The sequence below is a fragment of the Passer domesticus genome, chromosome 3, assembly GCF_036417665.1.
Source record: "Passer domesticus isolate bPasDom1 chromosome 3, bPasDom1.hap1, whole genome shotgun sequence".
Lineage (NCBI taxonomy): Eukaryota > Metazoa > Chordata > Aves > Passeriformes > Passeridae > Passer > Passer domesticus.
Genome location: NC_087476.1, coordinates 120980234 through 120992461, shown reverse-complemented (window position 1 = coordinate 120992461; position 12228 = coordinate 120980234). Strand labels below are relative to the sequence as shown.

The 12228-nt window shown below is 52.6% G+C and overlaps 1 long non-coding RNA gene across 1 annotated transcript; it reads right to left on the bottom strand.

The window, feature by feature from the left end:
- Window positions 1-10618: 10618 nt before the first annotated feature.
- LOC135298255 (uncharacterized) lies at window positions 10619-12145 on the bottom strand. Its single transcript, XR_010360268.1, has 2 exons — window positions 11925-12145; window positions 10619-11549 (listed from the first exon to the last, which is right to left on the bottom strand). It is a non-coding gene; the product is annotated as an uncharacterized LOC135298255 (long non-coding RNA).
- Window positions 12146-12228: the final 83 nt, after the last annotated feature.

Sequence of the window (12228 nt, the reverse complement as noted above, 5' to 3'; positions counted from 1 at the left end):
GGTTTTGTTTGCTCTGTCTTTAATTTTTAATGCTAACAAGGGCCAGACGGCTGGTGTGACTTTGTGTTCCCGTTCCGGCTGCAGACAAGCAAGTGCTGGGTTTTCACTGGGGATGGCGTTGGCACGAGGAGCTGCCTGGCCCAGCAGACAGGACAGACCTTTCCTGCAGAGCTAGGCCGGGAGTTGGGTTTAGGACTGGGCACCCCGAGCCACCTCTGGCCTTTGTTGATGCTGAAAGGGGGGTTTTCCCATCTCTCCTGCCTCGTCCTTGGTGAATGCCGGCTGTCGCGTTGCATTTCTGCTGTTGAGCTCTGTACTTTTGGGGCTGCTGGGCTCTGTGTCCGTGCGAGGAGAAGCCAGGCCAGCGCAGGTTTCAGGAGCCATGCTGAGAGTCAGAGCAGGGGATGCAGAGCCCTGCCCTGAGCTGGGGGAGCTGCTGCTGCCAGGCTGTTGTCCCGGTGTTTCCCAGGCTTTGCAGCAGGGGCTGGCCAGCCACGCACGTCCCTGGCTCGGCGCTGAGCACCCACCCAAGGAGCCTCCTGGGTCGGGGCCCAGGCGCTTTGAGGGACAGAAGATGGGTGAGGTGTGAGCTTTGTGCTGGCTCTGATGGGATTGATAGGCTGTGGCTGCTCGTGTTGTGCTGACGAGTGGGAATGGACCTTATTTGGTGAAAGAAGCCGGCTGGGTAGCGAGTGGCGTGGCTGGGATCAGCGGGATGGAGCCAAGTCAAGGGGAAGGGGCCAGTGCATTGGTTGGCTTTGTGCATTCACTTCAGTCTCACTCCTGTTCTGTTCATCTCCTCGCTCACAGTTTGAGCAAGACCCTCCCCTGGGGTGACTCTCTCCTGGTGGAATGGCCGTAGGGAGAACGTGTTGCCTTTTCCATGGGCGGTGGTTGCTCTTTTGTTGTTTAAAACCCCAGGCTGTGGTTTTCTCGTGGTGCCCTGGGCACAGCACAAGCACAGACACTTCAGTACCTTAAACTCTGGCTGGGGTGGGCAGCAGGAGCATCTCTGAGGGGTGCCACACCTCGGAAGCCTGGAGGACTTGGTGCGCTGGGACACAAAGGGAGCTACTGCTGCTTCTTCCAAGGTGGTTTGGTCTTTGAGGGCAAACCACCCAAAAGTCTACGCACAGCCTCAGCTCTTTTTTTATCATGAGGGGATGTTTTTAAAGTTTCTTCCTAACCCAGCCTGTACTGCCACCTCTGTGTCTGCTCCTAAGGGGTTTTTGAGCCTGGGAAGGGTGAATCCTGTTGGATTAAGCACCTGGATTGATTGTGGTGGAGAGTTAGACACCTGCTCCTGCCTGCCCTGGGGATCTCTGCTCCAGGCAGCTGTGTCAGACCAGGGCTGATGCAGTCACAAAGGGGTTGCTCTGCTGGTTTCTCTGGGCTGCTGGTCAGGACTCCCCTGGTCTGTACCCACAGCAGCCTGGGCCAGGCTGCTGGGAAGCTGCTTTGTCAGGGGTTCCAGTGTGCTGGCTCCTTCTGGGGGTGTCTGACCCTTGCTTTGTGCGAGCACAGGCCCAACTCAGTTCATGAGTGTCTAGCAGGTTATGCTTTTGCTGCTCTGCCTGGTGGAACAAGTGTGGTGGGATCTGCTCTCTCTGGCTGTGGTTTGTCTCTCCTTCAGCAGGCAGCATGAGAGCAAGGGTTTCTCCCAGGAAAAGTGAGAAATGACAAAGTGGGGATGGCCGAGTGTGTTCTGCCAAGCACAGAAGTGATACCTGAAGTGCTGAAGATGTAGTCAAATAGTCTTTAAAATGTCTATTTTTTAATACAGTTGTTAAACTCTCCCCCAACTTTTAGGGCTTTGAGACATCTTCAGAATTCGTGTTGCCTTAATGGGTGCAATGTCTGTGCTGAGAGCCCCCTGTAAGCCATGGGGCTCCTCTCCCTGGCTGCCAGCCCTGCTCCTGCTCCTGCTCCAGACTCTGCTGTGGCTCCTGCAGAGCACCAGGACAGCCTCAGCACCAGGTCTGGTGGAGATTCCAAAAGGTTTCAACTGCCCTGGGTGACTTGGGGGTGCTGTGTGCTTTAATTAAGGGTGTCATTAGGGTCCTCTTTTTGTCTGACCAGAGCTTGGCTGAGTCCCCTTGCTGTGTGTGTGCTTGGGATCACCAGCAGCTTAATGAGTTTCCACCAATTAACCAGAGTCCAAGGTTTCCTGTGAGGGGAGGGCTGGGAAGATTTTAGTCTGAAAGCTGGAGGTTGCTGGTGCAAGAGGGGCAATATTCCCAGGGGTTTTGTATTTTGGCATATTCTCCAGGTGTTGGTCTGCATGTCCAGATTGAAAATAAGGTGTGGTTGGCCTTTATTAAGAGAACAAAGCTCCTAAAGTTTTGGGGTTCTTAATAAAGAAAAGATAAAAGTTCTTCCCAGTCCCGGGGGTTGAGATGAGCAAGATTCCTGGGAATCACCTGACTTAACTTGGAGGTTTTGGGTTTAAAAAGCTGCTTTCAGACTTGGAGATGATCTGACTATGCTGTGTTTGACTTCTAAGCACACTTTTCCTGACACTAAAATGCAGCAAAGGTCAAGCCTTTTGTGAAGCCTAGCTTAAATGTTGCTTTCAAAATAATGTACGTTTTGGATTCGTGATGCATCTGGGCTGTGGACTTTTATGAGATGCAAGACCTCTCCCCAGAAGGGATCTGAAAACTGATTTTGTCAGTGAGTTTTCAAGCAAAACTGCCAAGCTCCTTGTAGTTTTTTTCAACCCCAGCTCTGTGTTGGGTCCCACTCAGTGACTGTTCCAGCAGCATCGTGGTGTCAGTGGGTGACAGCGCAGCTGAGGGCTCTGGGGGAAGGTGGAGGGAAGCTCCATCCTCCCTGGGCTGCTGGAGGTTATTTACCATCTTTAGCCTTTGCTTTGGGTTTGCATCTCCTTTCTTGTGTGTGTTTGAGCTGTCTGGGTGCTGGTGAGGCCTGGGGTGAGCCTTTACCTGTGGATTTTTGGCAGTGAGGAGGGGGAGGACCTGCTGAGCATCCCTGCTGTACCAGGGCTCAAAGCAGTGAGCTGAACACCCCCACCCCTCAAAAACGGGAATGGTGCCTCATTTCTTTCTTCTGTTACTCTTTGCTTCTCCTCCCACCCAGCTTTCCCATTTCAGGCATCATCATTCAATTGTGTGTTGTATCTGCTACAAGTCAAACTTTGTTGCCCCTCCGTCCCAGTTTTCTCCCCCAAAAATCATCCTCTTAAGATTTGTTTTCTGCAGGGGTCCAAATAATCAGTAATTCCCAAGGCAAGGTGGAGATGCAGGGGGCAGAACAACGAGAAAATGAAACCCCTAAACCCCAAGTACGGCCCTTACTCCTTAATCTCACTGGATAGAGTTACACATCTGGTGGAGGCTTGCTCGTTGTTGCCATTGCTTTTATTGCATCTTTAGCAGTGATGGAGTTCAGATGGCAGAACCAGTGGGCCCCAATTTAATTTCGCCTGGCCTCCCGTAATGAGCGCGGCGCGATCCCCGGGAACGCCGGCCGGGCCAGGAGGAGGGGGAAAAACCTGGGACCGGCCGTGGCAGCAGGTGGGTGGAGGTGCCTGTGCTGTGTGAGCATCACGTTCTGCACTGAGGGGCGTGGATGGGTTTCTCCCAACAAATCCCACGTGAGGTGGATTCCCACCTTTCCCTGGTGGCCGGGGTGTGTGCGCCGCGACGCTTCCCGGGGTGAGGGCTCTTCCCTGGCCGTTTCCATGACCCTCCAGGTTTCCAGGGGTGATGTACAGAAGCTCCCACCTCTCCCCCAATGTCTGCATGTGTCTAAGGGCTATACAGGACTCGTTCACGGGCCTCCCGTCGGCGGGAATGTGCATGCAAAATGAAGGTTGTATTTGGCTTCTCATATTCGGATCTATATTCCATATTGTGTTGACCAAGAAAAACACCTCAGCCCCTGTGCTGAAGAATGTGATGGACTGATGACTTTCAGAAACGTACTGTAAATCAAGGAGGCTAATAAATACTTGCTATTAATAAAACGGGGCTACTGCCTTTCAAGTTATTTTCACCTTTTGCAGCATCCTAATTTAAATGGCACCAAGAAGGTGGTACCTTTGGACCTCTCCTCCTCCCCCAGCACTGTGTGGCTCAGCTGAACCCCCCAAAGGCTTGGGCAGGAGTTTTCCCTCAATGAGGAGGTTTAGATGGAGCAGCCCAACCTCACAGAGCTGATGAGGGGTGACCCCAGTGGTGCAGGGTCCCCTTGGCAGAGGGTGGCCTCTGGCTGGGGTGTCCCTGGGGTCTGGCAGATGACCCCCAGAGCTCAGTGCATCAAAGAGCCCTCAGCCAAAGGCTCCACCACCTGCACCAGAGCTCTGATGGTTCCCAGTTGTGAGCGCAGCCGCTCCAGGTGGTGAGAGCACAGGCAGAGCATCCACAGGCTGCTTAACCCCTTCCCTCAGGAGTCTCTGCCTCTGTGCACAGGGGCTGGGTGAAGGTGGTGGTGGTGGTGGTGGCCAGGGGCTCCTGTCACAGACACCAGCAGGCAGCAGAAAATAATGGGGCTTTGCATTTGCTTCCTGAGTCTCTGTATCAGAGCTTGTGGTGCCCACAGGGCACTCTGTGTATAGCCCTGCCCTTGGAAACCCAGAACACTCTGGGCAGGAGGGAGCAGGGGATGGAGCCCTGAATAAACCTTTTTTCCCTCTGAGTGTCTGTCCTCTCCCTGCCCTGCTCCTGCAGCTCTACATCAGTGAGCAGAGCCTGGTGGCTGTGGCACTTCTGTGCCCCTTCCCTGCAGGCAGAGAGTGTCCCCTGGCAGCCCTTGCTCCATGGCTTGTGTCCATGAAACCCCCCACTGGTGGGCATCCCCAAAACCCCCCTGTGCCCCTAATTCCACTATGGATAAAACTTATTTTTTGTGTTCTCCTTCCAACAGACCTTTTCCTTGCTCTCTGCCTGACACGCTCCCCTGGGCTTTGGCTTTTCCATTGGGAGGCTTTGGGGAGGAACATCCCTTTGGGAGCTGCTCTACACCTGGCTGCTCCAGTTGGCTTTTTTTTTTTTTTTGTTGCCTAAAATCCCCTTTTAGCTGTTTTCCTTACTTTTTTTCCCTGTTCCCTCTCTCCCCTGCTGAAGAGACAGCACCTTCTGCAGCTGTAGTGATTAAAGGGGAGGGGAAAAAGAAAAAAAAAAGCAAAAAAAAAAAAGCAAAAAAAAAAAGCTTATTTAAAGCAGAGTCTGGCAATATAAAATAAGGTGTGGAGGTGATGAATGATGCCGGGGTGCATTAAAGCAGGGGCTGGCATTTTCGACACCGCTCCTGCTCGCGGCGTTTTGGGCGCTCTTTGGAAACGCCGAGCATCCGCCCCTGGGCCCTGACTCGGGCAAGTTTAAAAACGTCCTCTGGGATTTAGGCAAGTTCCTGCTGTTTTTCCTCTCCTGGAGACCCGGGTGCTGCTGCTCAGATTCGGGGCTGGGAGGCCACGGGAGCTCAGATCCCACCCTGGCCTTGCTGCGCCTGCCAGGGGAGAGGGGAGCAGAGGAAGAGCACTCCTGGAAGGTGCAGGGGTGGCAGAAGCCTCCCTGGCTTTTAAATGCTTTTTGGAAGTGCATTCCCAGCACTGCTGTGGGAGGCAGTCAGGAGAGAGGGAGGAAAAGAGCAGAGCTCCTCATTGCATGCGAGGAGCAAGGGCAGGTGCAGGGAAATTATGCATTTTTCCAGACTGGCTTATTCCCTTCTGTGTATTAAACATTATTTTAATATTCGAGTGACAATGTTTCATAATTAAGGCAAATGTAAGAGCTGGAGTGCACTGGAGAGCTGGGCTCGGTGTGGGGAGGTGAGGAAGGTTCCCACCCCCTGCCCAGGATTAACCCCAGGCTGCAGCATCCTCTCTGGAAAGGACAGAGCCTGGCTCTGGAACCCCAACACACCCCGTGCTCGGGCAAGGCAAACCTTTAACTCATAAAGGTTGTAATGTTAATACAGAAGAAAAGCCTTTTAAAAAATTACATTAGTTCACAGACATCTATTGAACTCATGAGGGGAAATCTAGCCCCTGAGAGATAGAAACTAAAGAGCTGAGCCATAAACCAGTACGATAACATCCTTATTATAAGATGCAAATTAAGGGGCCCAATTCACTTTAAAAAAGCATTATGAGTATTTAATTTTTCTAGTGGGAATCTCTGAAGTTGGCCTGTGTGTGGTTTTTTGTGCTGTGTACTTAAAATAAAAAAGAAGAAAGTCAGGCAGGCCATGAAGGAGCTGCTGAAGGCAGAGCTGGGGGTGCTGAGCAGTGCTCTGGGTGTGGGAGGAGGGAGCTGGTGCTGACGGGGGGCAGCAGGAGATGTGTTCACACTGGATTCGGATGGAGAGCCCGTGAGCAGCACTGCAGTGGGGTTTCAGTGGTGTGAAACGGGGTCAGAACCTGCCCTGGGTGTGTTTTAAGAGTTTCATCTCCAGAGCAGGGGGCTCTGTGCATCCCCACCCTGACACCCGTGCCCTGTGGGCCGAGGGCAGGCACTGGGCTGTGTCCATCTGTGCTGTGTTCTGGGCTTTCTGCACAGCCCCTCGGCCTTGCACCTCCTCCTGTGCTGCCAGGACGTTGCCAGCAGCGCTGCTGGTACAGAAAACATCCAGTGACAAAGTGACACGAGACTTCTGGGTGCCGTGCTTGTGGCACTTCCTCACAAGGGGAGTGATTTGAGGCTTAGCCATATCTGCTCAGCTGGGTTTTCCTGGCCATCTCTTGCTTCCTGGAGCTTTTTAAAGTTATTTTATTTTTTTTTTCCTCCCCTCTGAAGCTGGAAGGTGGTGCAATCGCTGCCCTTGGCTCTGTCCTTGCTGTTTGTCACATGCTGGAGGTTCAAGCCTCGAGCCAGGAGGAGGACTTGACATGCAAGGTGGGGACAGCTGGGACGAATAAAAAAGAAAGCCACCAAATACCAGGCCAATTCCCCATCCAGCTTTAGAGTTGGAAGGTCAGGACTTGTTCAGAAAAGCACAGAAAATGTGGTACCCTCCCTTCAGACCCTCAAAGCAAAAGAGCTGGTTCAGCCACCTGCAAACGGGAGCCATCCAGAGCCCGGAACTCTCCTTTCAAATGTAGAAAATAAAACAAGGACCCTGCCCTGGAAGATTGCTTTTCAGAGGGGCATTACACTGCTCTCCTATATAATGTGCAGAGGTCACAGGCTGAGCAAAACAGTGAGACCAGGTAAATACATTCATTTGAAAACATTTCATTTATTTTGTGGCACCGTAGAGCATCTCTCCAGTTCTGCGAGTGAAACTGGAATGGGATGGGGGCTCAGCTTTGGGGTCAGGCTCTGTTCCCCCACTTCAGCTTCTGCCTGGGGTTCAGAGCATGAAATAACTGGGTTTTTAATGTGCTGGGGAAAGCCCTGATCTCCAGCTGGTCCCCAATGGCTGAGCTTGGACAGGGTCTCTGCCGTGCTTCGAAACTTCTCATCCCAAGGCTGCCTCCTTATCCTCTTTCTGACAATCAAATACTTCTTTCCAAACCACTGTTTGCAAGGAATATCGCTGCTTTTTAAAGCAGCACTGGTGCCCCCAGCCAGCAAGGGCCATAAAGCAGTGCTGGGTAATGCCTGTGTCAGGCACTGGGCTGGCTGGGCCCCGAGTAAAAGACTCCTTGCTTTGAGGGATTTTTTTGAAGAAAGTAAATAAATCCTATGTACCTTATTCTTTTGTTTAAGAATCATAAATTCAGCAGCTAACAGGGCTAGGGGTGCATCTGGGCAGCAGCATGGGGCCATAGGTTAGTTAGCCTGGGAATATTTATGGGGCTTTGCTGGCCAGGCACACTGAGGGGGCTCAGGTATTAAACACCCATTAAAACCCGCCCTAAAAAACAACAACAGACCAACCTTTTCTGACAGAGCAGGGCTTACCATGATCCACAGACCTATAAAAAGAGCTGTTTCAGTGGTGTTCTCCCCCCACCTCCTCCTGAATCTGCCCAGGAGCACCTGGAGCTCCGTGTGGCTCTGGAGTGATGAGACCTTCACTTGCCGCTTCCAAAGCGAACTTTGTGGGAAGTCGAAGGATAAATATCCCAACAATATAAAGCCCGTGGACAAACCCCGCTGATAACTTTCCACAACCATTTCCACCTCGTCTTGCACCCCCTAAACCTCCCCTTTTCCTGTCGATCTGGGAGCAGGAGCCTCATAAATCCTTGGGAAGCGGCTGCTTTATCGGGCGGCCCAGGCCGTCCCCGCCAAACCGCGGCTGGGCGGCGGGGATGAACATCTGCACGGGGGAAATCCTCCCGCTCCGACGGGAAGGCGGTTGTGGTTCTCAGCCCCGGAGCTGTGAAATGGGGAAGGATGTCCTTCCCTGTGGCTGGCAATTACGGGGGCAGAGGAACAGCCGTGCTCCTGCGTCCCGGAGCCGCTCTCGGGCAGCAGATGAGGGGCGGTGTGCGGGAGAACAGAGCTGGTGATGGGCTGGGGAAGGGGTTGTGAAACCTCCCCAGAGAGTAAATGCAGGTCTGTGCCCGTGTGTGGCTCCAGCAGCCCTTGGGAAGTGTTCCACATCACGCAGCACCTTGGTGTATTAAAAAAAATAAATAAAACAACCCAAATCCCAGTGCCCCTTTGTGCTTGCGTTTCATCCTTTGAGCTTTTGGGAGCAGATGATGTGTTTGTGTCTCACAGCCCTCACACACTGAGGTTTGCACCACCAGAAAGGCCCAGAGACCCAAGGAAAGCTGGCCTCTCCCAGGAGCAGGGCTTCTCTGTCACTGGGAATGCTCTGGAGAGGCTGCAGGGTTTATCCAGGATGGAGTGATGCCCAATACCTGGCTTGCCATCCCTCCAGAGATGGCTCCTGGTGTGGCTGGACTGCAGCTCCCTGGGACGCGCCGTGGGGCTGGATACAGCTGGAATGCTGTGTGAGGTGGCTGGGGTAAGGAGCTGGGAAACAGGGAATTATTGATTTGCAGCAGCACAAGTGGCTGCCTGGTACCTGGGCACAGGTTCTTCCTCCAGTTCCTGTGCTGCCTGCAGTGGATCAGCTGCCTGGGTACATCCAGCCACAGCCAGAACCTTCCCAGGTATGTTTTTTGCCTGGTTTGTTGGTTTGGGCTATTTTTAAGACTGTGGCAGAGGTCCTGCTTGGTGCCAGAAGTCTTTCCAGAGGTGCTTCTCCTCACACCTCCCTGACACCTCCCCACGAGCGTGGGGCAAGGTCTGACCCCTCGCCTGCTCCAGTAACCCCAGCCTGGGCTGGAGCAGCAGGGCTGTCTGCACACCAGGGCCACCAGCTCACTCCTCCTTTCTTCCATCCCTATATTCTTCTTCTTTGAAGGAAGAAAATGAACAGCTCTCTGAGGTGCATTCAAGGAGGAAGCCTCAAAATCACTGAGCAGCCTCAAAAATCAGCGGGAATCCTGGGAATACCTACCACTACTGTTTTTTAAAAAAAACGCTGTTTTTTTTTAAATTTTAACATTGCTTCCTGTGCTGCAGTGGGAAGGTAGAGGTGATTCCTCCTTGGCAGCAGGAAGGGGGTGATCTCTGCCGTGGCTCCAGCTGGGATGTGCTACTCCTCCCACGTGGAGCCCCCGTGTCCGGGGCCCTTCTCCCTGCGCTGCCGGGCAGGTTTGGGCACGACTCCACGGAGCCAGGGACAAGGTGGGGTGTTTCCTTCAAGGTCAGGATTGAGGTGGGTTGGCAAAGGGCTCTGGGAATGCTTTTAAGGTGTCGTGTTGCACGTTTGGAGTTTTTATCTGTTTCGTTTTGCTGCAAACAGTGTCAAGCTCTCCCGCCCTGCCTTTGCCCCGCGATGAGCAAAGGAGAGTTTGGGCTGCTGGAGATGGATGTTTTTCCACTGTCTGCATCCCACCCTGGTCCTCTGCTCAGCATTTTTCCTCCTCTTCTCCCCACCCAGCTCCCAAAACCACTCTCCAAGGAGGTCAGTGGGCCCCCAATGCACCCCCACGTCCTCCCTCCTCATGGGGCACATAAGGGATGGGAATGAACCCCCACTTTTACATACTTGTAGTCACTTGGAATATTAAAAACACACCAGAATGAGAGTATCTTTGTGAAACACAGAGAAATCTTTCAAGAATTGGGGTCCAGGGTATGTGGAGAGAAGAATAATAGTAGTAATTAAAGATGCACACACCTTATCTCTGAGAACTGCAGGCATTTTTGCAATGGATGGTCGAGGTGCTGCCTGCAGGAGTTGAGGGTGTGCAGCTCAGCAGCTGCCTTGCATTTATGTTGCTGTTATTATTTAATGTGCTTTAATTGCCTCATCTCTGTCCCATCAATGCTGGGCTCACAGCCTGGCCACTGCCCCTCCTGGCACCCCCTGCTGCAGATTAAAGACCTGGTGCCACCAAGCCGGGCTCACCACCAGGATTTGTGCTGCTGGCTCCCATCAGGATGGGATATCTCTGTGGGATAGCCCGAGGACAAACATCCTGGCACTCCAGCAGTGCTGTCCTCTCTGTGCCTCTGGGAACTGGGGGGACAGCCACATGCATGACCTGCTCTTCTGGCCTCTCCTCCACCACGCTGCAGCCTCAGGTGCATTTCTAACTCCTCTGAAACATTTTGGGGGTCTTTTTTGTTTTACACCTCTTTCCTTTCCTCTGACATGTAATCATCTCACCCCTTTCTCAGTACTGACAAAAAATGCAGCTGAGAAAACACTGAAGCTGTTTCAACAACTGCCGTGCTAAGAAGTAAAGTAAAGCAGAAAGTTTAAGTCACTACACTGAGAGCTTCCTCTTTAAACCAGCTTGGGGCACGGGGAAGAAGTGAGAGTCCTTGGTAATTAGATTCTCTCCCTCACCCTAATTGCATTAACAATAAGTCAGCTCCAAAGATCTGTTTCTTTTTAAGTTTTCTTGAATTTAGCCTTTGTCTGAGACTCTTGGAACAACAGAGCTGCAGTAAATGTGATTAACCTGTAGGCAGTGCCTGGGCTGTTTTGGCTGTGCCCTGTGGACACTCAGCCTGCCCTGGAGAACCACGGGGCTCTTGGAAAGCAGCCCCTGCCAAATCCAGGGAGTGGAGCAGCCAGCGTGGTGACCTGCTCCCTCTGACCAAGGGGGCTTTGTCTTAAGGGATAGTTTGGTGGGAAAAAGCCACCTTTTCCTCAGCAGGGCTTTTCCCCCTCATCCCTTTCCAGGGTTGCTAAAAGACCATGGAGTTTTAGTTTGGCAATGCCTCTTTCAATACCTTCTACAATTCCAGAGTGCCAAATTCCTTTAAACTCTGCTTACAGCACATGTATATTGTGTATTTTCTCCATTAGAAGAAGAGAGGATATTTTTTTAATATATAATTAGATGCTGGGTCCGTGGGCTGCATAGAGGCATGGAGAGAAACCCACGGGCAGGAGGATGAAGATAAAGCTCCCACACCAATGCAGGATGTTCCCTTTCCCTTAAGTGAGGTCAGGACAGGTCTTGTTCAATTAGAGGTGAGCACTGAGGGCTTCTTGGTGACCTTCCACTGAAATTTTGTGCTGTTGAAAGCTGGTGGTTGCACAAGAGGCGGGCGGCGATGAACCTCGGGACTCCTGTGAGCTCCTGACACATCACAGCTCCCCATCTGTTAGAAAAAAAATGGTGCTGATGGTTCAAAAATACTAATTGTTGGGGATCTCTGCAAATTCTGGATTGAAGGAGTCTGTCCTCCCAACTCTGTGCTCTGCAGGGCTTTTCTGCAAGAGTTTCTACTGGGTATGAAGACAAGGAGCAGTGTGCTGATAATGCAGAGACCTTCAGCAGGAAAAAGAGAGCTCACGTCCCCAAAACACAAGTACTCCTGCATGATATTAACTGGGAAACCTGTGGAGAAGGGACACTGCAGCATGCTGCCTCCATCAGGAGCCCATCAGTGGGACTGAAGCTGCTCAGGGATGGGGGATGAGCCAGGGGTGACACTCAGCACTTGCTGGGACTTCACTGTCCCATGGGGGCTGACCTGTGAGGGCAGAGCTGGCTGCAGGCCACAGGCTCCTCTGACAGCTCCAGGAGCAGCTAAGAAATGAGGACAGAGATGGAGAGGATGGGAGACACGAGGTGACATCCTTTAAACACTTGTCCCACCAACCATGCTGCGCTCAGAGAGCGCTGAGGGCTGCCCTGCTTGGCCAGGGGCATTAATGACCTGCAGCTGTGGCCACCCTGTCCCTGATTGCCCTCAGGTGTCTGCGCCCCTGCAGGTGTTCCTCGTTGGGCTGATTGCAGCCCCTCACAAGGGCAGGGCTGGCAGCAGCCTTTGGGAT